The following is a 24,311-nucleotide window of genomic DNA, read 5'->3' on the forward strand; positions in this document are numbered from 1 at the left end:
AGCTGCTGTCAGCGCTGTATGTCACGGAGCTGCTGTCAGTGCTGTATGTCACGGAGCTGCTGTCAGCGCTGTATGTCACGGAGCTGCTGTCAGCGCTGTATGTCACGGAGCTGCTGTCAGCGCTGTATGTCACGGTGCTGCTGTCAGCGCTGTATGTCACGGAGCTGCTGTCAGCGCTGTATGTCACGGAGCTGCTGTCAGCGCTGTATGTCACGGAGCTGCTGTCAGCGCTGTATGTCACGGAGCTGCTGTCAGCGCTGTATGTCACGGAGCTGCTGTCAGCGCTGTATGTCACGGTGCTGCTGTCAGCGCTGTATGTCACGGAGCTGCTGTCAGCGCTGTATGTCACGGAGCTGCTGTCAGTGCTGTATGTCACGGAGCTGCTGTCAGCGCTGTATGTCACGGAGCTGCTGTCAGCGCTGTATGTCACGGAGCTGCTGTCAGCGCTGTATGTCACGGTGCTGCTGTCAGCGCTGTATGTCACGGAGCTGCTGTCAGCGCTGTATGTCACGGAGCTGCTGTCAGCGCTGTATGTCACGGAGCTGCTGTCAGCGCTGTATGTCACGGAGCTGCTGTCAGCGCTGTATGTCACGGAGCTGCTGTCAGCGCTGTATGTCACGGTGCTGATGTCAGTGCTCTGTATTACGGTGCTGCTGTCAGTGCTCTGTATCTCCTGCACCCTCTTGTTTGCCTACCCTGGTCCCTGACCTTCCCTCTCCTCCATTGCCTTCATTAGCTCCATAGTCCTGAATTGTCAGAACAATTTCCCAAATAAAAAAAAAATGCTTGTAGTTATCGATCCCAAATTCACCTCATACATGTATTATGCTATTGTCCAGGTGGTGGGACTACGTGCTACCCCCTAATAATTACCCCGTGGCCGCAAATTCGACCTAAAGGTTTGCGAAATTCGCCTCCCATTGAAGTCAATGGAGCCCGCGGCGAACGGTCGTTTTCGCGAACGTTTGTGTCCGTTCGCGTTTCGCGTTCGCGAAACGTCCCGTCGGAAGTTCGTCCATCACTACACACAACCCCCCCCCATATCCTCTTACCCAGCTTCACATACAGCTCAAGCATGGCTACAGTCCCCTCCCTTTCCAGGAACTCTCACTGCTGCTTCGTGGCTGCTTTTTTTTCCCCTTCAAAGCTTTATTTGTAAGACCAAAACACTGTGCTGCTCCTGTGGGCAGCACGTGCGCAGAAACATTACGTGACCCCGCCTCAATACGCTTAGTTGATCGTCAAATTAGATGAGCCTAGCAACCAGTTGAGAGGCACAAATGGGAATTATTTCACCGCATGGGCCCGCCTCACTCTTCCCTCCTTTCGCTGATGCAGGCACCGCCCATAGACCAATGAGAGCCAAGCTGGGGAGCTTTGTTCTCAGCCGATGTTCAAACGACTCCTGTGGCAGTGGGTGACAGTGCAGGCAGGCTCAGCTGGGAGATTGTGCCATGCTCGCGGGTGTCCGTGAGCCCGCTGTCAAATGCGGGAGACTCATGCGAGTTGCGGGAGACTTGAGATGTCTGCACAGTCACAAAAAATGGTATATGTTTTAGCTTTGCCCTGCATATATTATAAATGCTTAAACACTGCAATCAGTTGTGAAAGAGGGCTAAATGTTCTTCATAGACATGTTACATGAGCCAGTTTCTGTTTTAGAATTACTAGTTCATGAAATATTAGAAGAACACCAAGGGACACACATTTATTGGAAAAGTAGAAGGTCCTCTTTAAGTAGCAAAATCATCACTCTCTCCTAAAAGTCATTCCCATGAATGTGATTTCCATACTTTAGACATTGCGTCTCTTATAGCTCTCTATGCAGGTGGCAAGCTCTTGTTAACAAAACAAAAGGAAATTGAGCAGCCCAGTGCTCCATGCAGTCAATCTGTTTCTTGATCTTTTTACTGTGCAGTAAGTTTCCAATCTAATTCCTCTGAAGTATTTCCATGTGGTAACGACACTGACATCTTTTCTATATTGGTGGTTTTGGCTACTAAAGCATTTGTCTTGTCATATTTGGAATTTCTAATAGGAAGAAGTGTTTCTCTTTTATGGAATTAATTAGATCACAATGAGTTATTGGAAACAGGCATAGAAATCTCTGGTTCATTTTATATTACTGTAGATCTGAAGAAGTTATATGGAGATTGGATAGGTGAACCAGGATATCTGTAAACCATGTACCTGACCAGAGTTGACATATTTAAATTGCTGTACAGGTGTGGTAAAGACGACAAGGTATGATATAAAATGACAGGTTTCTTTTAAGGCAATTTGAATTTGAAACACTTGCTATTATACCTTGCAGGATACTATATAGGGCTTTCACTGCTGGTAGTTGGCCACAGCTCGCAGGCCAATTTAGTTATACTTTGAGTATGGGTAAGGTTGGCTTTATTTTAAATAAATATAATAATAAATATAATATTGAAGAATTGTCTGTGTGGGTAAGATTTTCAGAAGAGTATGGATGACACTGAGTACCACAAGCAGGAGAGGAGTGTGATGGTGTGACATTGAGCACTACGTGCAGAAGAGGAGTGCAGAGGGTATGGCAAAGTTCAGTATGGCAGGAGAGGAGTGTGATGGGTATGACACTGAGCACTATGTGGTAGGAGAGGAGTGTGATGGGTATGACACTGAGCACTATGTGCAGAAGAAAAGTGCAGAGGGTATGACAATGTTCAGTGTGGCAGAAGAGGAGTGTTATGGGTATGACACTGAGCCCTATGTGCAGAAGAGGAGTGCAGAGGGTATGACAAAGACCAGTATGGCAGGAGAGGAGTGTTATGGGTATGACACTGAGCACTATGTGGTAGGAGAGGAGTGTGATGCGTATGACACTGAGCGCTATGTGCAGAAGAAGAGTGCAGAGGATATGACAATGACCACTATGGCAGGAGAGGAATGTGATGGCTGGGTATGACACTGAGCATGGTGTGGTAGGAGAGGAGTGTGATGCATATGACACTGAGCACTATGTGCAGAAGAGGAGTGCAGAGGGTATGACAATGACCACTATGGCAGGAGAGGAATGTGATGGCTGGGTATGACACTGAGCACGGTGTGGTAGGAGAGGAGTGTGATGCATATGACACTGAGCACTATGTGCAGAAGAGGAGTGCAGAGGGTATGACAATGACCAATATGGCAGGAGAGGAGTGTGATGGGTATGACACTGAGCACAGCATGCAGGAGAGGAGTGCAAAGGGTATGACAATGACCTTTATGGCAGGAGAGGAAAGTGACATTGACATTTAGCACTGTGCAGGAGAAGAATCCAGAGGGTATGACATGGACTAGTAGGTGCAGAACAAGAGTACAGAGTATATGACAACAGGCAGTATGTACAGGACATGATTCAGAGGATGTCCTGTGAGATGGTCAGGGAGGAATATAAACTCTGTGAGTGAGGAGTGAAGGTGCTCTGTAAGTAGGGGTAGCACAAATAAAAAAAAAACAGAACACAATGAGACAATATTGTTGCTACTAGTAATATATTTTTTTGATGTAAAAGGCTCTACTGTATAGGCTGCTCTATAGAGCTATGTTACAGTGATGCCTTTCAAGTAGCAACTATAATTGGATTCCAATAGGAAAGTATAAATAAGATGCCGTGCACTACAGGGTTATTTATACTAGCATGCATTACCAGTAAAGGTAGGGGATGTCATTTTTTTAAGTGCCATCAATTTAGTCTTATTTAGGTTTTCTCAAAAGGCTAGACCTTCCACAACAGATAAGAAATAGCCTTTTTACTGGTACGAATTATAACTTGACTCTACTTACTAAACCAGACGACAAATGTTAGGCCACACTTCAAGAAATATAAGAGGTCAAATGTAATATCTGAACTACTGTTAACTATGGTTAAACATCTGTGGAGGACATGATTAAGAAAATTTAAGCCAATGTTAGTATTGGCTTTTCCCTTTGGGAGTTGACCTTTAGGTTGTCTTGGGATTTGAAATGTTTTTATTTGATCATCTCTTTCAAACCATGAGTCCTTTGACCTGTAAGGACACAGAGGGCAAATGCAGAGACTAATCTAAGGAGACCTCTGTGTTCCTAGTGACTGGAACTCACTGCCCGGTATGTCTGCCTGGTGCGGCTTTGTCAAATGTATCCATTGATTACTGGGTTCTGCTTTAGTAAATGCAAGTTTGACATCCACAGAAGGTCTGCTTATCCCGACTGTCCAAAGTTTCATCCACAACATCCTTTTAATGCAGTTATCAGGCTGCAATACCAGCGTGCAGCCAGGTAACTGCGATAAAGAATGTTAAAAGTGAACGTGGTGCCTCTTATGTAATGTGATGGAGACTCTCCTGTGTTGTTAAAAAAAGACGTAAGCAAGCGGCTAATTTTCACATTATGGCAATATCTTTCATGGTATTTAAACAGGTTTTATGTGGTGGATTATTCAAAATCAGACAACAGTACTATATTTATAAGACTTTTCAATATCGTATAAGACACACGTTTTGCAGACAAGGATCAGATCACTCAAGTTAATTCAATTTAAAGCTATTTTACTGAGTTGTAAAGCACTGTTCAAAGGACTATGGTATCACCTTTCATGGATCAGACCCACAGGTCTTCAGGTCTTTTTAGTGTCAAGAACCAGAGGTCAGAGGTCCCACTATGCATGTTGTCATTTAAGACAGTGATGGTTAACCTTAGGCTGATAAATCAAGAGTCAACGTAAGGTGAATTCTGCATGCCAGCACTCATGGGGTGTCAAAAGGGACTGTTCCTGAAACTTGGAGACTCGAATACAAACCATTCTATCCATGAGGTCCAGACCCTGGAATTGTGCGCCTTTGATTTACACATCAGGTTCACTTTATTAGTAATACAATACGGTATATAATTTTGGTGGAAAACAGTTACCTGTAAAAACATAGTTATTTCAAATGCATACAATGTCTCTTATCTTCACAGTCTTATCCATATATATATCATTGATTCATGGACTTGAAAGAAACTTTTTTTTTTCGTTAGTACTAAAAACATAGAATGTTCATTCTATTTATTTCCAAAACTTGGTTTGTGGCATTCAAATTTCCCTTTTTTATGCCATTTAAACATCCTCTAGGTTGATAAATAGTTTAATCAACAAGATATTCCAGCAGCTTTGCTAATCACAGAAATTCAGTATAACTTAACAACTTTGGCAAGCTAGAGCGAAGCGAGTTTTCATCCAACAAATCAAATGTGTGATGTCACAAGCTGTGCTAAGTATGACAGTGTGACTGTCCTCACTAAGTCTGTTCTGTGAACCTGCATCACCATATCAATGGGCTTAAATACTGAATAGACGAAAGATAAAATAAATTGAGCTACTTGGCTCTAAATGGTAAACAACTAAAATACATTGATATCAAACAATGCACTTCATCTACATAGTACAATGTACAATACCTAAAATATCTACACCTATGTATTACATAATACAATTTACTACACCTACTATATGCTAGTTGGTTATTCAGGATTTATAATTTTATTCAAAACAAAAATAGTGTACAGTATGTCACATAAAGAAAAATGCCTACATTGCACATAGCGGCAACCGTGGTTCTTTCTTTGCCTTCTAAATTGCATTAGGAACATGACAGATAAATCAGGTTTCAATGTTTACACTATTGTTTAACTACATTATATTATGCAAAAATTTTAGTTTTTCAATAAATATACATTTTTAGTCTTTATTTATTGCAAACTTTTTTTTAAAGCAATTTTAATGCAACTTTCTGATTTTAATTTAAAAGCATTTTAACATTTGCTTGCTGTTCCATATGTTTTAAATTCTCCATCTAGTGGCTATCTGTATATTAAACATTTGAGTACTAATAAAATTCTAATAATATTATTATTATACAGGATTATACAGGATTTATATAGCGCCGGCAGCGAGAGGGTAGACAGTACAACTACAATACACTTTAGAACAGTAGGAATCAGAGAGCCCTGCTCCTCAGAGCTTACAATCTAAGAGGGAGGGTCAAGAGATACAAGAGGTAATAACTGTGGGGGATGAGCTGATGGAGAAAATAAATGTACAGTTGTCAGGTGAGGGCCAGATAGACTTCTCTGAAGACATGGGTTTTCAGGGATTGTCTGAAAGTGGACAAAGTAGGACATAGTTGGACAGATTGGGATAGAGCATTCCAGAGGGTGGGGGAGGGCTGGGAGAAGTATGGGATGATGTGACAAGCAGGCCCGGATTTACTCCCTTTGCCGCCCCAAGGCTGGGTACTTCAATGCCCCCCCCCCCACCACACACACACACACACACACACCATCATTCTCGTCCTTTATCGATGACTGCTACAATAGATCAATTAAAAACATATCTCCACACACAAGAACACTGAAAATAACTGTCTTTAATTGTACAGACTGAAAATACTCTGTAATGCAGAAAATGCCTTTTAAAAATTATAGCAGTAAGAAACTCCCTACAATTTTTTAGTTCTAACTTTATTCTAAATTTTGTTTGGGTACAGCATCACACAACTGCGTAATTGTCAGTTAAATCAAAGCAGTGCCGTATGGCAAAAAAAATGATTGAAGTACAATATTTATATTATTACATTGTTATATAAAATAAAATAGGATGCAGGGTGTCACTTGCCACGTCCCTTGTCAGCAGATGCAGGGTGTCACTTGCCAGTCACTTGTCAGCGGATGCAGGGTGTCACTTGCCAGTCACTTGTCAGTGGATACAGGGTGTCATTTGCCAGTCACTTGTCAGCGGATGCAGGGTGTCACTTGCCAGTCACTTGTCAGCGGACGCAGGGTGTCACTTGCCAGTCACTTGTCAGCAGATGCAGGGTGTCACTTGCCCTGTCACCTGCCACCGGGTTGAAGGGGGCCCCATCAGGTAGGCTGTACAGGGCCCCATGATTTCTAACAGCAGCCCTGATGCCCACTTTAGTGGCTGTCATGTCTGGACCAAGAAGGGACTCTGTGGACAGGGGACATTCAGGGGCACATTCAGGGGGGCGGCAGTGGCCAGGCCTCGGGGCGGCAGTGGTACAGGGGAGTTGCCACTTCTGCGGCGACTTCTCAGCTTTCACAGGAAACTCCCACCTGCTAGCAAGCCCTTTTTGTTGGCACCGCTGCTTATTTCACGGGTCCGATCGGGCTTGTGTACTCCCACTTCCTGGTAGCGGTGGAACGCATGATAGGGCGGACGTGATGTCATCAGCCGGAAATGATGCAAGACATGGGAGGCAACGCTGCCATCATTTCCGGCTGATGACATCAAGTCCACACTATCATGCGTTCAAGTCACCAGGTGGTGGGAGTACACAACCCCGATTGGTCCCCGTGAAATAAGCAGCGGTACCGACGAAACGGGCTGCATAGCGGGTGGGAGTTTCCTGTGAAAGCTGAGAAGTCGCCGCAGAAGTGGCACCACCCCTGTACCACTGCCGCCCCGAGGCCTGGCCTCGGTGGCCTTGTGGGGAATCCCTGGTGACAAGGGACTTAGAGAGAAAGAGATCTTGGAAGGAGCACAGAGAACGATATGGTAGGTATTTTGAGACCAGGTTAGTGATGTAGCTGGGGGGCCAAGTTATGGATGGCTTTGTAATTTATGGTTAGGATCTTCAATTTAATTTGTTGGTTGAGTGGCAGCCAATGGATTTTATTACCAGGCTATTTTTCAGTTTTCAGTGATGTGAGAATTTGCCTGACAATTACTCATGTAACAATGTTTTTTAGACAAATACAGCTTTTCCTTTGCTGGTATTTAATAGCCACTTTTATTTTTTAATAAAATGTTAATAAATATACATATATATATATATATATATATATATATATATATATATATATATATATATATATAAATCCTATATAATAATATCGGTCAGAGTCAGAATGTAGGTAAGATGTAAAGCTTACACCCAGAGGAGGAGGGGGAGCTGAAAGAGCTGAAAAAATGATCCCACAATTGAATTAGTTTAAATCCTCCACCTTGAATCTGCTGCTGCCTATGATCCCTTCATTCATTTATTCATTCATTAATTGAATCCTCCTTCTAAGGTTCTCAAATCTAAACAGTAGTAGTGTTTACCACTGATCACTGTGATTGGTTGACTACTGATATGATCTAAATAAGCATTCCATAGAGTCATTTTTTCTGTCTCTAAATGCCCCTTCATATGCATTTACAAGCATTCAGAAGCAGGAGGCAGAAAAAAAACACATCACTTGCGCATTCTGAAGAAGAGTGTTTGGGCTGAAAAACGCTCCTAAATATGTATTTGCATGTTAATACATTCTAATAGCCAGAATAAATAGTAGTATGGCCAATAGCCAATAGAATGCATTAACTAACTAGAATGTGCATAAACTAACGTTATTGTGCAGAAACGCACATGCAAAAAAGTATGCATGTTCTTACCTAGTAAGTTCCCCCCACACATGGCAGTCCTAATACCAGTAGCTTATAATTTGAACCTATCACTACTGAACATCTTTTGGAAATGTTAGCTGTCTGGCTGGATGTGTCCCTTTGCATGCCTTTATTCAGCCCTTAGGGCACGACTCCTCCAACTGACACCAATGATGGGGAATTGTTTTCTTCCACTGATGCCGAGGCATTTTCTGCCCCCCACTGGCCACAATCTGGCCCCCCTAAAGCCCGAAGGACAGTAAACTGGCCCTTTGCTCAAAAAGTTTAGAGACAACCAGTGGCATCGCTAGGGGGTGGCTTTTAGGGCTATAGCCCTGAATCTGGAGCCCATAGCCCTGAGTCTCTGCAGGGGTCCCCAAGGCGAGGGGAGGGTCTCTGGGGACCCTGATATAAGTGGGGGACTCACTGGGGACCCTGATATAAGTGTGGGGCTCTCTGGGGGCCCTGATTTAAGGGGGAGGCTCTCTGGGGATACTTATTTAAGGGGGAGGCTCTATGGGGACCCTGATTTAAGGGGAAGGCTCTCTGGGGACCTTGATTTAAGGGGGAGGCTCTCTGGGAACCCTGATGCAAGGGAGAGGCTCTCTGGGAACCCTGATGCAAGGGGGAGGCTCTTTGGGAATCCTAATGCAAGGGGGGCTCTCTGGGGACTCTGATTTAAGGGGGAGGCTTTATGGGGACGCTGATGTAAGTGGGAGGCTCACAGACCCCGACAACCAACCGCCAGGGTTGTTGGGAAGAGGCCCTTGTCCTCATCAACATGGGGACAAGGTGCTTTGGGGTGGGGGGGCTGCAGTGCCCCCTTCACCAAAGCACCCCCCATGTTGAGGGCACGCGGCCTGGTACGGCTTAGGAGGGGGGTTGCTCGTCCCCACCCCCTTTCCTGACCGGCCAGGCTGCATGCTCGGATAAGGGTCTGATATGGACTTTGGGGGGGACCAAAAAAAGGCGTAGGGCTTCCCCTTTAAGTCCATACCAGGTGATGGGGCCAGCGAGGTGTCAATCTCGCCGATGGAGGCAGCGACATTGACCTCCTTCGCTAGTCCCGTCTACCTGGAGCCACGTTCAAAATGAACTGACTTTTCTCCGTGTGTGGGCAAGTCTGTTCATTTCAAAAGTCCGGCGGACTCCCGCCATAGTCCGGCGGTTTGTCCTTCGGAAAAGTCGGGTCGTGTGTGGGTAGGTCCGTTAGTTGGAAAGTCTGGTGGACCTCATCTGCAAAGTCCGGCGGGTGTTCCGCCGGACTAGGTCCACCGTACTAAGTACGCCAGATAGTCCGATCGTGTGTACGCGGCATGAGAAGTAATTTTATAAAGAATTCGAATAGCCATTTCTTCAATGAAAGTGCATGTACATTGATTTTAAATGTAAAATACCATGTTTTCCCACTAGATGGAGCTAATATCATTGGAAATTCCTATGATACTTAGCTGCGCCTAGTGGCCAAATGATGTATTTTTTGTTTTAAATCAATGATTTACATTTGAACGGCACATGTTATAGGACAGTGATGGCAAACCTTGGCACCCCAGATGTTTTGGAACTACATTTCCCATGATGCTCATGCACTCTGCAGTGTAGTTGAGCATCATGGGAAATGTAGTTCCAAAACATCTGGGGTGCCAAGGTTCGCCATCACTGTTATAGGATATTTGCATTTGTTTTTTCCCCCAATTCACAAAAAGAGAATGAATGCACATACACAATCAGTGGGTTAATAGCTAAATGAACATTTTAGTATGCATTATTTTTCATAATATTTGTTTCAATATTTGAGGGAGGCGGTTGGGGGATTGTCATTAAAAAATAATCTATCCATAGATGTCAAGTAAGATAGGGATGTCACTGATCTTTAGCTCTTCAGAACAAGTCCTGTTCAGTGAGAATAACTACTACTAGCTATATCATGACATTGATAAATGACAGCCAAATATATTTACTATACACCTTAACCAACCAACATTTACAAAGAGGTGTTCTCATTTTTTTTCAAGAATCTCTAGATTTTTACCTATACACAGTGCTTTTTACTGTCAAAAATTCCTTTTTTTTGTGTATCTTTTCCAATATAATCCCTTACATTATCAGCACGCTGTCACAATTTAGCTTGCTAGCCATTTCTTTTCTGTAACATAGTTGTGGCTCCTGTGGCGTGTCATGCCTGAGTTATTTGACATTGCACGAGATACACTTTTTTGATGCAATAACTTGACAGTAATGGAACATTGCAGGCTGCCATGATGTAAAGTGGTCAGCAGTACATCTCTGTGATGTGTATGCACACTGCGTGCTTCTCTTTTGTTTTGTCATATTCTTTGATGAAAGCCGTATAAGTTAGAGCACTTTGGCTGGCATTGGGCCCTTTAAAAAAAAAAAAAAAAAATCATATTCTTATGAAGAATGGTTATACATACATATATTTATTTATTAACATATTAAGCTGTAAGATGTCAAGGCAATCTTTTTTTTATGTTTTGAAGATCACTCTGAATTTTTCTGTCTTGTTTTCCCTCTTGGTTTTTTGGCAAACTGTGTGTCATCTCTGAAGGCTCTAATCAGCAGATGAAAAGATATTTTTTTGTCTTTTTCCTTTCTTTAGTAATCAAACTTTGCCTGGCTACCTAATATCTGAAACGTACTAGGCTTCAGAGAATACTTGTCTCTTCCCTTTATAAGTGCAGATACTTTGATCTGAGGCTCTCTTGGATGCAATCACCTTGAGTCCTGCTGGCAGGTGGGCAACCACGTGTCTACCCAGCTAGAGCTGACCTGCAACCTTCAACCACCTCAAAGCGTGCAAGGATTTGTACTACAACTATACCCTGGGACATAAGCTACCTATAGATGTGAGATGGTGGTCAGATAATTTGTTTGTTATAATAACTGTGATTTAAGTATTCTAGATAGTTTGGGATAAAAAAAAAAAATACATGTTTACGCACTGAGCAGACAACTCTGGTGTCATCTTATCCTGAGGACATAATTGCAACTGTGTGTGAAAATCTATTCTGGTTCAATTTTCTTCCCCCAAGATTAGTCAGCCAGGGGGTATTTGTTGAAATCACAGAATGCATTAAGGCATACCATAATTGGCCAATTCCGGTGAAGGTAATTTTTTTGCCTACAACCTTACTGGCAATATCATTTCTATGTTGGTTTCTTTCAGCTCCGAATCCACCTAGAACTGATATTTCAGTGCATAAACATACATTCCTATCTAAAACTATCTTGCATACTTATATCAGAGTTGTTATAACAAGTTCGCTGACCACCATCTCACCATTATAGGTAGACTATGCCCCAGCATATAATTGTACTACAAATCCTTGCATGCTTTGAGGTGGTTGAAGGGTACAGGTTGACCCTAGCTGGTTAGATACGTGGTTGCCCACCTGCCAGCAGGACTCTAGGGGATTGCACTGTGTGATTTTGTGTAATCGGTTGAATTAAGCAACAGTTTTACATATACCACTCAGGAATATTGATAAAGAGACCTTTAATTAAAGTGGTTGTAAACCCTTACAACACACTTTGACCTACACGTAAGTCTATGTGACAGTGGGGTCACTTTGGACACAGGGTGAATAAAAGAAACCCCCGATATGGTCTGTGATAGCCATATTCAAGGCTGTATAATACATTGTATATACATTGGATGTATACTGTATGTGGGGGTTAAGTGTCATTGCTGTGAGGAATTAAGTTGTTTTGCATTTCTATTGTCCATTTAAGTCTGTCCTTGTGTGTATTGTAAAGTGCCAGACAGACTGGCTGCCAACCCTTTGTGAAAAGATGTGTATTGGGTGGGATCGTTTGAAGCCTAGCAGACGTCTTGGGATGTGTGGGTGGAGCTGGGCTCTTGTTCATGTTAAAGCATGTGCCTTGAATTGTGTATAAAGACAATGTTGGTTTTTTAATAAAGGCATTCCTACTACAGAAGGGACAGAGTGCGTCTCGTCTTTTTGCCAGAGGGATCGGCTCCTATAGGAAAGGGTCATTTAGCTGTGGATATTGGTAGCGAGTGGATGTGTGTCCAGAAGAGGGAACATCGCAAACGGCGTTAACCCCCTTTATATTAGGGGAGCCGTTACAGTCTAGATTAAGGCTTACCTGTAGGTCCAAAAAATATCTCCTAAACCTACACAGTTTAGGAGATATTTGCTGAAAGACAGGCACCGCTGTCTACGGCGCATGCGCCGTAGACAGCGGCGCGCAGGCGCACTGAGCGGTCAACGGCAATATGCCGTGAGTGGCGGCTCCCGTGCGTGGGAGTGACGTCATCGTGGCTTCGCCGAATGACAGCGGCGGAGCAGCGAGACCCACCGAGAAGATGGATGCGGCGGACTACAGGGGACAGCGGTGACTTCGCTGGCTCCCGTGTCAGGTAAGTGACACATAATGGACTACTATGCGATGCTTTACCTTTGCAGGGAATGAAAGAGGAAGTAAACTCATCAGGCTTTACTTCCTCTTTAAGACCTGTATTATTATTTTTTTTAAGGAATGCACCTGACTCCTGCAACAAGAGTCAATTGAACAATCCCCTTTTGTCAAGTCCAGTGGTTCTGACAGGGGCACCCACAACTCAAATTATGGCCGATTCAGCAAACAATCCTTCCAAAGTGTGTTTTTACTCAGCTTCACCTCATTCACTAAACCACGTGAAAATTCACCCAATGATTCCAAAAATTAAAAAATGATTGTAAAGTTCTTTGTTTTAAATAAAAAAAAGTTATACTTACCTGCTCTGTGCAATTGTTTTGCACAGAACAGCCCCAAACCTCCTCTTCTAGGGTCCCCCGCTGGCGTTCTAGGCTCCTCCTCTTCTCAGAGTGCCCCCATAGCAAGTCACTTGCTATGGGGGCATTTGTGTGGGCTTCATCCCAATCCCGGCTGTGTGCTTCATAAAACACCCACAGCCTGGCTCAGCCACACCCCCCACCTCCTTCCTCACTGGTTTGGCTGACAGCAGTAGGAACCAATGGCTCTTGCTGCTTCTGTGTTTCCTGTGAGAATAGAGAGAGGGAAAAAGAGCTGTTGCAGACGGGCACTTTAAAATTTTAATGCCAGAGCTCCCTGAAAAGACGTATACGTATATATCTCCTGCTGTCTGAGTTGCCACACTCTACTCCAGAAAAATCAACCTTGAAAATCACTGTAGAAACTGACACTTCTTGGAGTGTCAATCTTCTGGTCCCCGGCAGCACTCAGTATTCTTCCCAATGACCTCCATGCCACAACGGTGTACATAGCTGCTTTCTTTGTTTATTATGGTAAGGCCAAAAAAGTACTTTAGATCTCCATGAAGCCAGCAGGTAGAGCTCCATTTAACCTCACCGGCATGATTCGTTTTCAGGTGTGTTGAAAGAACGTCCTTTTAACAGAACTCTTTCCAGTTGTCACAGACTTATCAATTATCACATGGACAGGTTTCTATCACACTGGAAGCTACAAAGCAATGTGCTGCCCTAATAACCCATAGTGCTTTGTAAATCTAGGTTTTAGGCTGATGTACCCAGACTTGAATGCCTACAGCAAGGACTTTGGTAGCAAGGTCTTGTATCCAAAAGCCGTCCAACGGCAGCCAATCAGATTCCACCTTTAACATAGATACTACTTTGAAATGCATTGGTACTACAAAGGAAGAAACCTAATGTTGTTTTTAGGTAAAAAAAACACCCCACTACTTGTCCTACTCCCTTCTGCCTCTAAACATTTACTTGGTTCCATGTCACCACTCCAGCACTGTCTCCAGTCCAGCACACCTCCCCTCACTTCTGGCTTTCACAGGAGAAACTGGGGGCAGCGGAGCAATTGGCTCCCACTGCTGTCAAGCAAACTCCCGTAAGGAGGGTGTGTGGCCAACTGTGCTGTATGAGTCTATAGACACACACCGCTGGTTTGGGAATGCACACCACGCACAGGTACCTACTTTGAACCTGGCTTGCTAAAGGAGACACCTAAAGAAGGGAGAAACTGAGAGCATCAGAAGAGGAAGTAGTGACATTATAACCTCTTTGTATTAATAAATGACCTATTTTTTTTTTTTTTGGTGCACCGGTCCTGGAGGTACTGCAATACCAGGTCGATGCGTGGAGTGGACAGAGCAAGCTCTTCTTCCATCTCCCTGTTCTAAAAATCCATTTAATATATGGTCCCCAGATAGGGGACGTATCAGATATTAAACTGATAAGAACAGATACTACACTTGATCTTAGCCAAAAGGCCGAGAAGCGATTTTTTTTTATAAGAAATACAAAATATATATATATATATATATCTATATATATATATATATATATATATATATATATATATATATATATATATATATATATATATATATATATATATATATATATATATATATATATATATACCAAAAGTATTGGGACACCTGCCTTTACACGCACATGAAATTTAATGGCATCCCAGTCTTAGTCCGTAGGGTTCAATTTTGAGTTGCCCCACCCTTTGCAGCTATAACAGCTTCAACTCTTCTGGGAAGGCTGTCCACAAGGTTTAGGAGCGTGTCTATGGGAATGTTTGACCATTCTTAAAGAAGCGCATTTGTGAGATCAGGCACTGATGTGGACAAGAAGGCCTGGCTCGCAGTCTCCACTTTAATTTATCCCAAAGGTGTTCTAGCAGGTTGAGGTCAGGACTCTGTGCAGGCCAGTCCCCCAAACTCGCTCATCCATGTCTTTAGGAATCTTGCTTATCACTGTTGCACAGTCATGTTGGAACTGGAAGGGGCCATCCCCAAACTGTTCCCACAAAGTTGGGAGCATGAAATTGTCTAAAATGTTTTAGTATGCTCACGCCTTAAAATTTTCCCTTCACAGGGAGCCCAACCCCTGAAAAACAACCCCACACCATAATCGCCCTTCCACCAAATGATTTGGACCAATGCAAAAAAGCAAGGTCCATAAAGACACGGATGAGTGGGACAATTCAATATTGAACCCTACACAACAATGTAACAAAACAAAAAAAAAAACTCACCCAAGCTCTACAGCTATATAGTGCAAGTTAATGTGCAGAGTGGTCGGTGCTCTGGATAATAAAATTTGCAATGGATCCATAACAAGTATGCGCTGGAAACTCGACAGCTTATTCATAGAAAGCTTTATTATAGCAACAAAGCAGTAAAATGTTACTGCTTTGATACTATAATAAAGTTTTCTATGAAAGAAGCTGTTGAGTTGCTGGCTTGTACTTGTTATGGATCTATTGAACCCTACAGACTAATTCCCTGTACACACGATCAGACTTTCCGATGGAAAATGTGCTAACCGGAACGTGTCAGAAATTCCGACTGTGTGTAGGCTCCATTGAACTTTTTCCATCAGAATTTACGATACACAAAGTTTGAATGAATGAATGACTTATATAGTGCTACCTATACGAACTGAATTGCCTCAGGGCACTTTTATTGCCACCGGTGTCCATCTGCAGCTATTTATGCGGCCTTTTAACCTGTAGAGTCCCGACACACTTACAACATTGACATACACATATTATGGCCAATTCTTTTGGACAGGGTCTAATTAACCTACCAGCAGGTCTTTGGAGTGTGGGAGGAAACCAGAGTACCCGGAGGAAACCTACGCAGGCACAGGGAGAACATGCAAACTCCAGGCAGATAGCGTCGTGGTCAGGATTTGAACCAGCAACCCTATTGCTGCTAGGTGAAAGTGCTACCCACTACACCACTGTGCTGCCCTGTGTGGGGATACACAAAGTTTGAGATCTGGATATAAATTTTCCGAGAACAAAATCTGATAGTGTAAATTCCGATTGTGTGTAGACAATTCCGACGCACAAAGTGCCATGCATGCTCAGAATAAATTACGAGACAGAAGCTATTGGCTACTGGCTATTGAACTTCCTCTTTATAATCCCATCGTACGTGTTGTATGTCACTGCGTTCTTGGCGATTGGAATTTCCGACAACCTTGTGCGACCGTGTGTATGCAAGACAAGTTTGAGCCAACATCCGTTGGAAAAAATCTGATGGATTTTGTTGTTGGAATGGCCGATCGTGTGTACAGGGCATTTGATTGGGATGCCATTAAAGTTCATGTGCGCATAAAGGCAGGTGTCCCAATATTTTTGGTAATATAGTGTATACTGTGTGTGTGTGTGTGTGTATATATATATATATATATATATATACTTCAATATCACTTTAACCTCTTTTTATTATTTCAATTTAGTTCTAAATATATTTTAACCACTTAATAACCGCCCTATAGCCGAATGACGGCTTTAGGGCGGTTTCTTAACTGTGGGAGGCCGTCATATGACGTCCTCCCAGAATTCCGCTCTCGCGTGCCCCCTGGGGCGCGCACTCGAGAGCATCCGTGACCGCCGGGTCCACAGGACCCGGCGCATCACGGATCACGGTAAACGGCCGCTCGTCGCGGCTGTTTACCACGTGATCGCTCCGTCAAATGACGGAGTGATCACTTGTAAACAAACCGGCGTCATGTTATGACGCCGGTTCCTCCCTCCCCCTCTCTGTACCGATCGGAACAGCGGAGGGGGAGGAGATCGGTGTCAGCAGCGATGTGGGCTGCATCTGCAGTGCCCACATCGCTGCTCACCGAAAATTAACCCCTCAATTCCCTGCAAATACTCTGCAATACCCTGCCATTACTCTGCATTACTCTGCAATACCCTGCAATACCCTGCATTACTCTGCATTACCCTGCATTACTCTGCATTACCCTGCATTACTCTGCATTACTCTGCATTACTCTGCATTACCCTGCATTACTCTGCATTACCCTGCATTACTCTGCATTACTCTGCATTACTCTGCATTACCCTGCAATACTCTGCATTACACTGCAATACTCTGCAATACCCTGCCATTACTCTGCATTACTCTGCAATACCCTGCAATACCCTGCAACACTCTGCAATGCTCTGCAACACTCTGCAATGCTCTGCAACACTCTGCAATACCCTGCAACACTCTGCAATGCTCTGCAACACTCTGCAATGCTCTGCAACACCCACCAATACCCTGCAACACTCTGCAATGCTCTGCAACACCCGCCAATACCGTGCAACACTCTGCAATGCTCTGCAACACCCTCCAATATCCTGCAATGCTCTGCAACGCTCTGCAACACCCGCCAATACCCTGCAACACTCTGCAATGCTCTGCAACACCCACCAATACCCTGCAACACTCTGCAATGCTCTGCAACACCCGCCAATACCGTGCAACACTCTGCAATGCTCTGCAACACCCTCCAATATCCTGCAATGCTCTGCAACGCAATACTCTGCAACGCCATACTCTGAGATACCCAGCCATACTCTGATATACCCAGCCATACCCAGCCATAGTCGGTGATACCCTGCAATACCCAGCCATAGACACCCCCCCCCCCTCCCGCCGCCCTCCGGTGCTTCTACCGACTCGCCAATACTATCAAATCCAGAATCTGTGCAATTTTGAAGAGTGACATGTTCGGTATCGATTTACTCGGTGTAACTTCATCTTTCACATTATGCAAAAATTGGGCTAACTTTACTGTGTTTTTTTTTTTTTAAGCACAAAACAGTTTTTTTTCCAAAAAAAAGCATTCGAAAAATTGCTGCGCAAATACCGTGCGAGATAAAAAGTTGCAACGACCACCATTGTATTCTCCAGGGTGTTTGCTAAAAAAACATATATAATGTTTTGGGATTCGATGTAATTTTCTAGCAAATAAATGATGATTTTTACATGTAGGAGAGAAATGTCAGAATTGTCCTGGGTGCTCCAGAACGCCTGATGGCGCTCCCTGCATGTTGGGCCTCTGTATGTGGCCGCACTGTGTAAAAGTCTCACACATGTGGTATCGCCGTACTCGGGAGTAATAGCAGAATGTGTTTTGGGGTGTAATTTGTGGTATGCATATGCTGTGTGAGAAATAAACTGATAATATGACAATTTTGTGAAAAAAAAAAAAAAAAAGTAAAAAAAATCTTGATTTTGCAAAGAATTGTGGGAGAAAATGACAACTTCAAAAAACTCATCATGCCTCTTACTAAATACCTTGGAATGTCTTCTTTCCAAAAAGGGGTCATTTGGGGGGTATTTGTACTTTTCTGGCATGTTAGGGTCTCAAGAATTGAAATAGGCCGTCAGTACTTCAGGTGTGATCAATTTTCAGATATTGGCACCATAGCTTGTGGACTCTATAACTTTCACAAAGACCAAATAATATCCACCAATTTGTACTTATTTTTACCAAAGATATGTAGTGGTATAAATTTTGGCCAAAATTTATGAAGAAAAAATTACTAATCTGCTAAATTTTATAACAGAAATGAAGAAAAATTCATTTTTTTACAGAATTTTCTGTATTTTTTTCTTTTATAGCACAAAAAATAAAAAACCCAGCGGTGATTAAATACCACCAAAAGAAAGCTCCATTTGTGTGAAAAAAAGGACAAAAATTTCATATAGGTCCAGTGTTGCATGACTGAGTAATTGTCATTCAAAATGTGAGAGCACCGAAAGCTGAAAATTGGTCTGGTTATTAAGGGTGTTTAAGTGCCCAGTGGTCAAGTGGTTAATAAATATAATTTTAAAAGTTTATTTAAAAAAAGGGGTGTTTTTTGCAGTTAGTAGAAGGGCTCTTGCACATGGCCTTACAGTAAAATCTGTGTGTTGTTGCGGTGCCTGGAAGCCACAATTGTGCCCACTGACATGCATTGCAGAATGCTCTGTGGACGGCTAGACACGCTTAATTGCTGACACTTGCATTTTCTTGTGCACGCGCGTCGCATGCTTGTATTTTTCAATACATAAACTTTTACTTTTATAAAGAACTGTTGTCAGCTGCCACCACAGGAAGCAGAAAGGCTAGAAATACGAATATTTGTTAACTCGATTTACATTTACAAAAATCTATAAACCTTTTAAGAATCCTTCCACCTTTTTATTGTTATAGTACTATAGGTGTAACAATTCATCAGAATTAATTTTCAATTACTTTTCAGTCACTTCCTGTGCATTTACTCTGCATTTGATGAATATTTGATTGTGCAAAATTCAATGTTGTGTTGTAAAATCTTAAAAGCACCATAAGGATTTTATAATATAGTGGTGCGAATTGCATCATTTAAATCTATTTGCTGTTCCACTTCAAAAGAAGCACCAGGATTCTCACTGCAGTTTTATTACTGTATTACGCCATAACTGAGAATGAGCTATTAATGTGGAACGCAATATATGTGTCATGGCGCTTTCTGGGTTTTCTACTCCTAGCCTTTGCAGTAGTAATAGATGGCAAAGATGATTATCCTGCAAAGTCCATTCCAACCCATGTTAACAAGCTCCTGACTTCAGGAAATCTGGGCAGAGTCTATCACCAAAGCACACCATGCGTTGGCATTTCAACAAAATCTATATTTTCAGTTCAAAAAAGGTTTTATAGTAGGGTTGGATTTATTTACTGCACGTGTTAATCTTTCTAATTAAATTATTGATTTCTCCAATACTTATAAATATCACAAGTCACCTACCTAAATACTTACCTTCAGCCCCTCTCCTGACTTCTTCACTGTGTAGCCCTACCTGGTGGAGTGTTTACTGCATAGCCCATTCATACCTATATGGCTGGAATATTACAGCTTTGGATGGATTAGGAGCCCTCATGTGTACAGGTGGTGGTTTTGCTATGGGGGTGCGGACCGTGCCGGTGACACCCGCCAGAGAAAGAGATATTCAACAACGATGGTGTCACCCCCATCCATGACCGCATAGGGATCAGCGCTCTGGCCCCAACCACATCATTTACAGGGGCCTGGTTTGGGGTGTGCACTGTGACAGTGTGCAACCGGCCTGAAACTAGCCTGTAGTGCACTGTGGCAGGCTAGATAGGAGAGAGCACAATGCACTAGCCTGCCCAGTATCTACTGCTCTATCCTTCTACTGTCACTCCGCAGTAGTAGGACAGAGCACTGTGGCAGGCTAGGGGGAGGAGAGCCATGCCGATGTGCTAGCCTGCTCAGTGCCCTGTGGTAGGACAGAGCACTGTGACAGGCTAGGAGAAGGAGAGCTGTGCCTATGTGCTAGCCTGCTCAGTGCCCTGTGGCAGGACAGAGCACTGTGGAAGGCTAGGGGGAGGAGAGCCGTGCCAATGTACTAGCCTGCTCAGTGCCCTGTGGCAGGACAGAGCACTGTGACAAGCTAGCAGGAGGAGAGCCATGCCGATGTGCTAGCCTGCTCAGTGCCCTGTGGCAGGACAGAGCATCGTGGCAGGCTAGGGAGAGAAGAGCCGTGCCAATGTGCTAGCCTGCACAGTGCCCTGTGACAGGACAGAGCATCGTGGCAGTCTAAGGGGAGAAGAGCCATGCTGATGTGCTAGCCTGCTCAGTCCCCTGTGGCAGGACAGAGCACTGTGGCAGGCTAGCGGGAGGAGAGCCGCACCAATGTGCTAGCCTGCTCAGTGCCATGTGGCAGGACAGAGCACTGTGACAGGCTAGCAGGGAGAAAGGGGGGGGGGGTGGCACCATTGGGTTGATTTACTAAAGGCAAATGACTGTGAAGTTGCGCCAGAGCATAGTAAATGAGGTAAGCCTTCACTTTGCATAAAATACCCAATCACGTGCAAGGGAAATACAAAAACTGCATTTTTGCTAGCACATGATTAGATGATGGAAGTGCAAATTACACTTTGCAAACTGTACAGCGTATTTTCCGTTAGTAAATCAACCCCTATGTTTTACCGCGCCAGGTGACACCAACCCTAGCGACGCCACTGAGTACAGGCCATAGGAGTACATTGGCTGTTTAGTAATTAATTTCCTGTGACAGACCCGCTTTTAATTAAAGGCGCAGTTAAGCTGGCAATAAACACTAGGGCTCCCAGACATGCTGGCACAATCTGAATGTCCTCAATATTTGTACGGCAATTATATTTAGCAACTCCTCATTTCTAAACTAAGGTTGGGGATGCTCACTCCAGACACTCCTTTTTTAAAAATAATTCTCACTTCAAATTTTCTTTATGTACATGTAGTACCTTGCCCCATGTTCCTAAGTACTTTGTAATCCTAACTAGGACATCGGACAGAGAGCCCCCCTTTGGCCATCCAACAGTGTAGTTAGCAAGTAGATAGCTGCTTGACAACCATCACTTTTCTCAGCTCCAATAACTTACCTGAGACACGTGGTGGCAAAAGTAATGCAGAGGGAAGGAGCATGTCAGTCACCCAGCCCTCTGCATTCTTGTTGCCACCACTATTCCCAGGCATGTTTTTGAAGCCAAGACTAGCAGCAGTTATTGCTGGCTACATTGTCAGATGGCCCCTGGGGGATGAGGGGTGCAGCTTTAGTAGCTGACCTCTTAGTTCTGGCTGTAACCCTTTGTATGTAAGCATTAACTGGGCCTTGTGCCATGCTGCCACGTATGTGTACATGAGTTTGTGCTGTGAATGCCCTCGATCACATTCAGCACCAAAACTGAGCTGTCACCCAACAGCTTCTGGTCTCAGAGTAACATTTACGACCTGGTAGGACTTTCTATTATATATTGAAAGTTAATTACAGTGTTCACTACTTGAGACGCTTCCCCTGTATCACTTTCTCTTCAGAACATCTGTGAGGAGGAGAAAATACATTGTATCTTTGTGGAGGAGCTCCAGAAGAAACATCTTTAAAGATAATAAAGATAAAATAGGTAGCAGGGCTTGATTTAGGTTAGAATTAGGGCCCATATATATGGCCATAAAGGGACTGTACAGCATCCAGAGCCTTTGTAAAAACTTCCCAAGTACCCACAGCTGTTGTTGTGCACCTTCACATGCACAGACGTATGCCATGAATGCAGATGGTGTGCAGTAGGGCATATGTCCGGGCACGTGCTTTACACAATCCCATAACAATTTGGCAGTATAGGATAACTAAAAGCAAAGATGGACTGTGGAGTTTGGTTCTAAAAGGGGGACAGTCCTTCAAAGTAAGGAACAGTTGGGAGGTATGGAACAATGGAGAAGAGGGACAGAGGTATTTGGTTCTGGATGAAGGAAAGTCTTTTCAAATCAGGGACTGTTGGGAGGTATAAGACATTGATTTTGGGAAGTATGGGGCAAATAAGAAAGAAAAGGGGGTAGAGGGATTTGGTTCTGAATCAGAGAAATTTGGGAAAACTGAGAAGGAATGAGAGGCTATGGGATATGGTTCTGAAAGAGGAACAGTTGAGAGGTATGGGACAACTTAGAAAGAAAGAGGGACAGTGGAATTTGGTTGTAAAAGACAGTTAGCTGAATTGCGGGGTTTAGTTCTAAAAGAGGACAACTGAGAGTTATGGGACAACTGAGAAGAGGGGCAGAGGGGCAGAGGGATTTAATTCTAAAAGAAAGACAGTCCTTCTAAAGAAGGGCCAGCTGGAAAGTATACGACAGCTGGGAAGGGACAATTGGGAGGTACAGGAAAACTGAGAAAGAAAGCGGGTCTATGAGATTTGATCCTAAAAGAGGGACACTGACTCCAAATGTGGGACAGTTGGAAAGTATAGGGAGTGATTGGATTCTAAGTGGGGCACAGTTGAGAGGTATGGGACAACTGAGCAATAAAGAGGGGCTGTGGAATTTGGTTATAAAAGATTACAAGCTGGAAGGTATAGAGTAACTGTGAAGGAATGAGGGACTGTGGGCTTTGGTTTTAAAAGAAAGACAGTTGGGAGGTATAGGACAACTGAGAAGAGGGGCAGAGGGATTCAATTCTAAAATAGGGACAGTCCTTCCCAATGAAGGGCAGCTGAGAAGGAAAGCTAGACTAAAAGTAGGGACTGTTGGGTGGTATTGGATAACTGAGAAGAAAAGAGGGGCCACAGAATGTGGTTCTCAAAGTGGATTCAGTTCTAAAAGAGGGCAGCTGGGAGATATGGGACAACTAAGAAGGAGGACAAAAGGATTTGGTTCTAAAAGTGGGACATTCCCTCCAAACAAGAGACAATTGCAAAGTATAGGGCAAGCAAGATGAGGAACAGAGGGATTTGGTTCTAAAAGCGGGACAGTCCTTTCAAATGAGGGGCTGTTGGATTTGGTTGTAAAAGAAGGGCCATTGGAAGGTATGGGGTAACTGAGAAGGAGAGGGGCCACGGAATTTGGTTATAAAAGTGGGCAGCTGGAAGGTATGGGACAACTGAGAAAATGGACAGGGGGGTTTGGTTATAAAAGAGGGACATTTCTTCTAAACAAGGGAAAATTGGAAATTATAGGACAATCGAGATGAGGAACAGAGGAATTTCGTTTTAAAGAGGGATAGTCCTTCCAAATGAGGGGCTGTTGAATTTGGTTGTAAAAGAGGGACCATTGGGTGGTATGGGATAACTGAGAAAAAAAGAGGGACCATGAAATTTGGTTCTAAAAGTGGGCTTAGTTCTAAAAAAAGACAGCTGGGAAGTATGGGACAACTGAGAAGAGGGACAGAAGGATTTTATGCTAAAATAGGGACAGCCCTTCCAAATGAGTGGCCACAGAATTTGGATGTAAAAATGGACTGTCAGATGGAGATAATCGAGAAGAAAAGAGGGGCCACAGAATTTGGTTCTAAAAGTGTGTTTAGTTCGAAAAGAGTAACCATTGGAACGTATAGAATAACCGAGAAGAGAAGAGGGGCCACACAATTTGGTTCTAAAAGTGGGCAGCTGGGAGGAATGTGGTTCTAATAGAGGGACATTCCTTACAAAAAAGGCACAATTGTAAAGTATAGGACAATCAAGACGAGGAACAGAGGAATTTGGTTCTGAAAGAGGGACAATCCTTCCAAATGAGTGGCTGCTGAAATAGGTTGCAAAAGACGGACCATTGGGTGGTATGGGATAACTGAGAAAAGAGGGGCCGTGGAATTTGGTTCTAG

The 24,311-nt window shown here is 43.5% G+C and overlaps 1 protein-coding gene and 1 non-coding gene across 14 annotated transcripts in view; one reads left to right on the forward strand and one right to left on the reverse strand.

Moving 5' to 3' along the window:
* Positions 1-24,311, forward strand: part of TENM3 (teneurin transmembrane protein 3) — a 1,601,892-nt gene that overhangs the window by 923,877 nt on the left and 653,704 nt on the right. The window lies entirely within an intron of this gene.
* LOC143979935 (U2 spliceosomal RNA) lies at positions 14,485-14,675 on the reverse strand. The gene has a single exon (XR_013274145.1). It is a non-coding gene; the product is annotated as a U2 spliceosomal RNA (small nuclear RNA).

This window comes from Lithobates pipiens, unplaced genomic scaffold (genome assembly GCF_037356315.1).
Source record: "Lithobates pipiens isolate NorthernLeopardFrog02 unplaced genomic scaffold, aLitPip1_a1.2 Scaffold_13, whole genome shotgun sequence".
NCBI classification, from domain to species: Eukaryota; Metazoa; Chordata; class Amphibia; order Anura; family Ranidae; genus Lithobates; species Lithobates pipiens.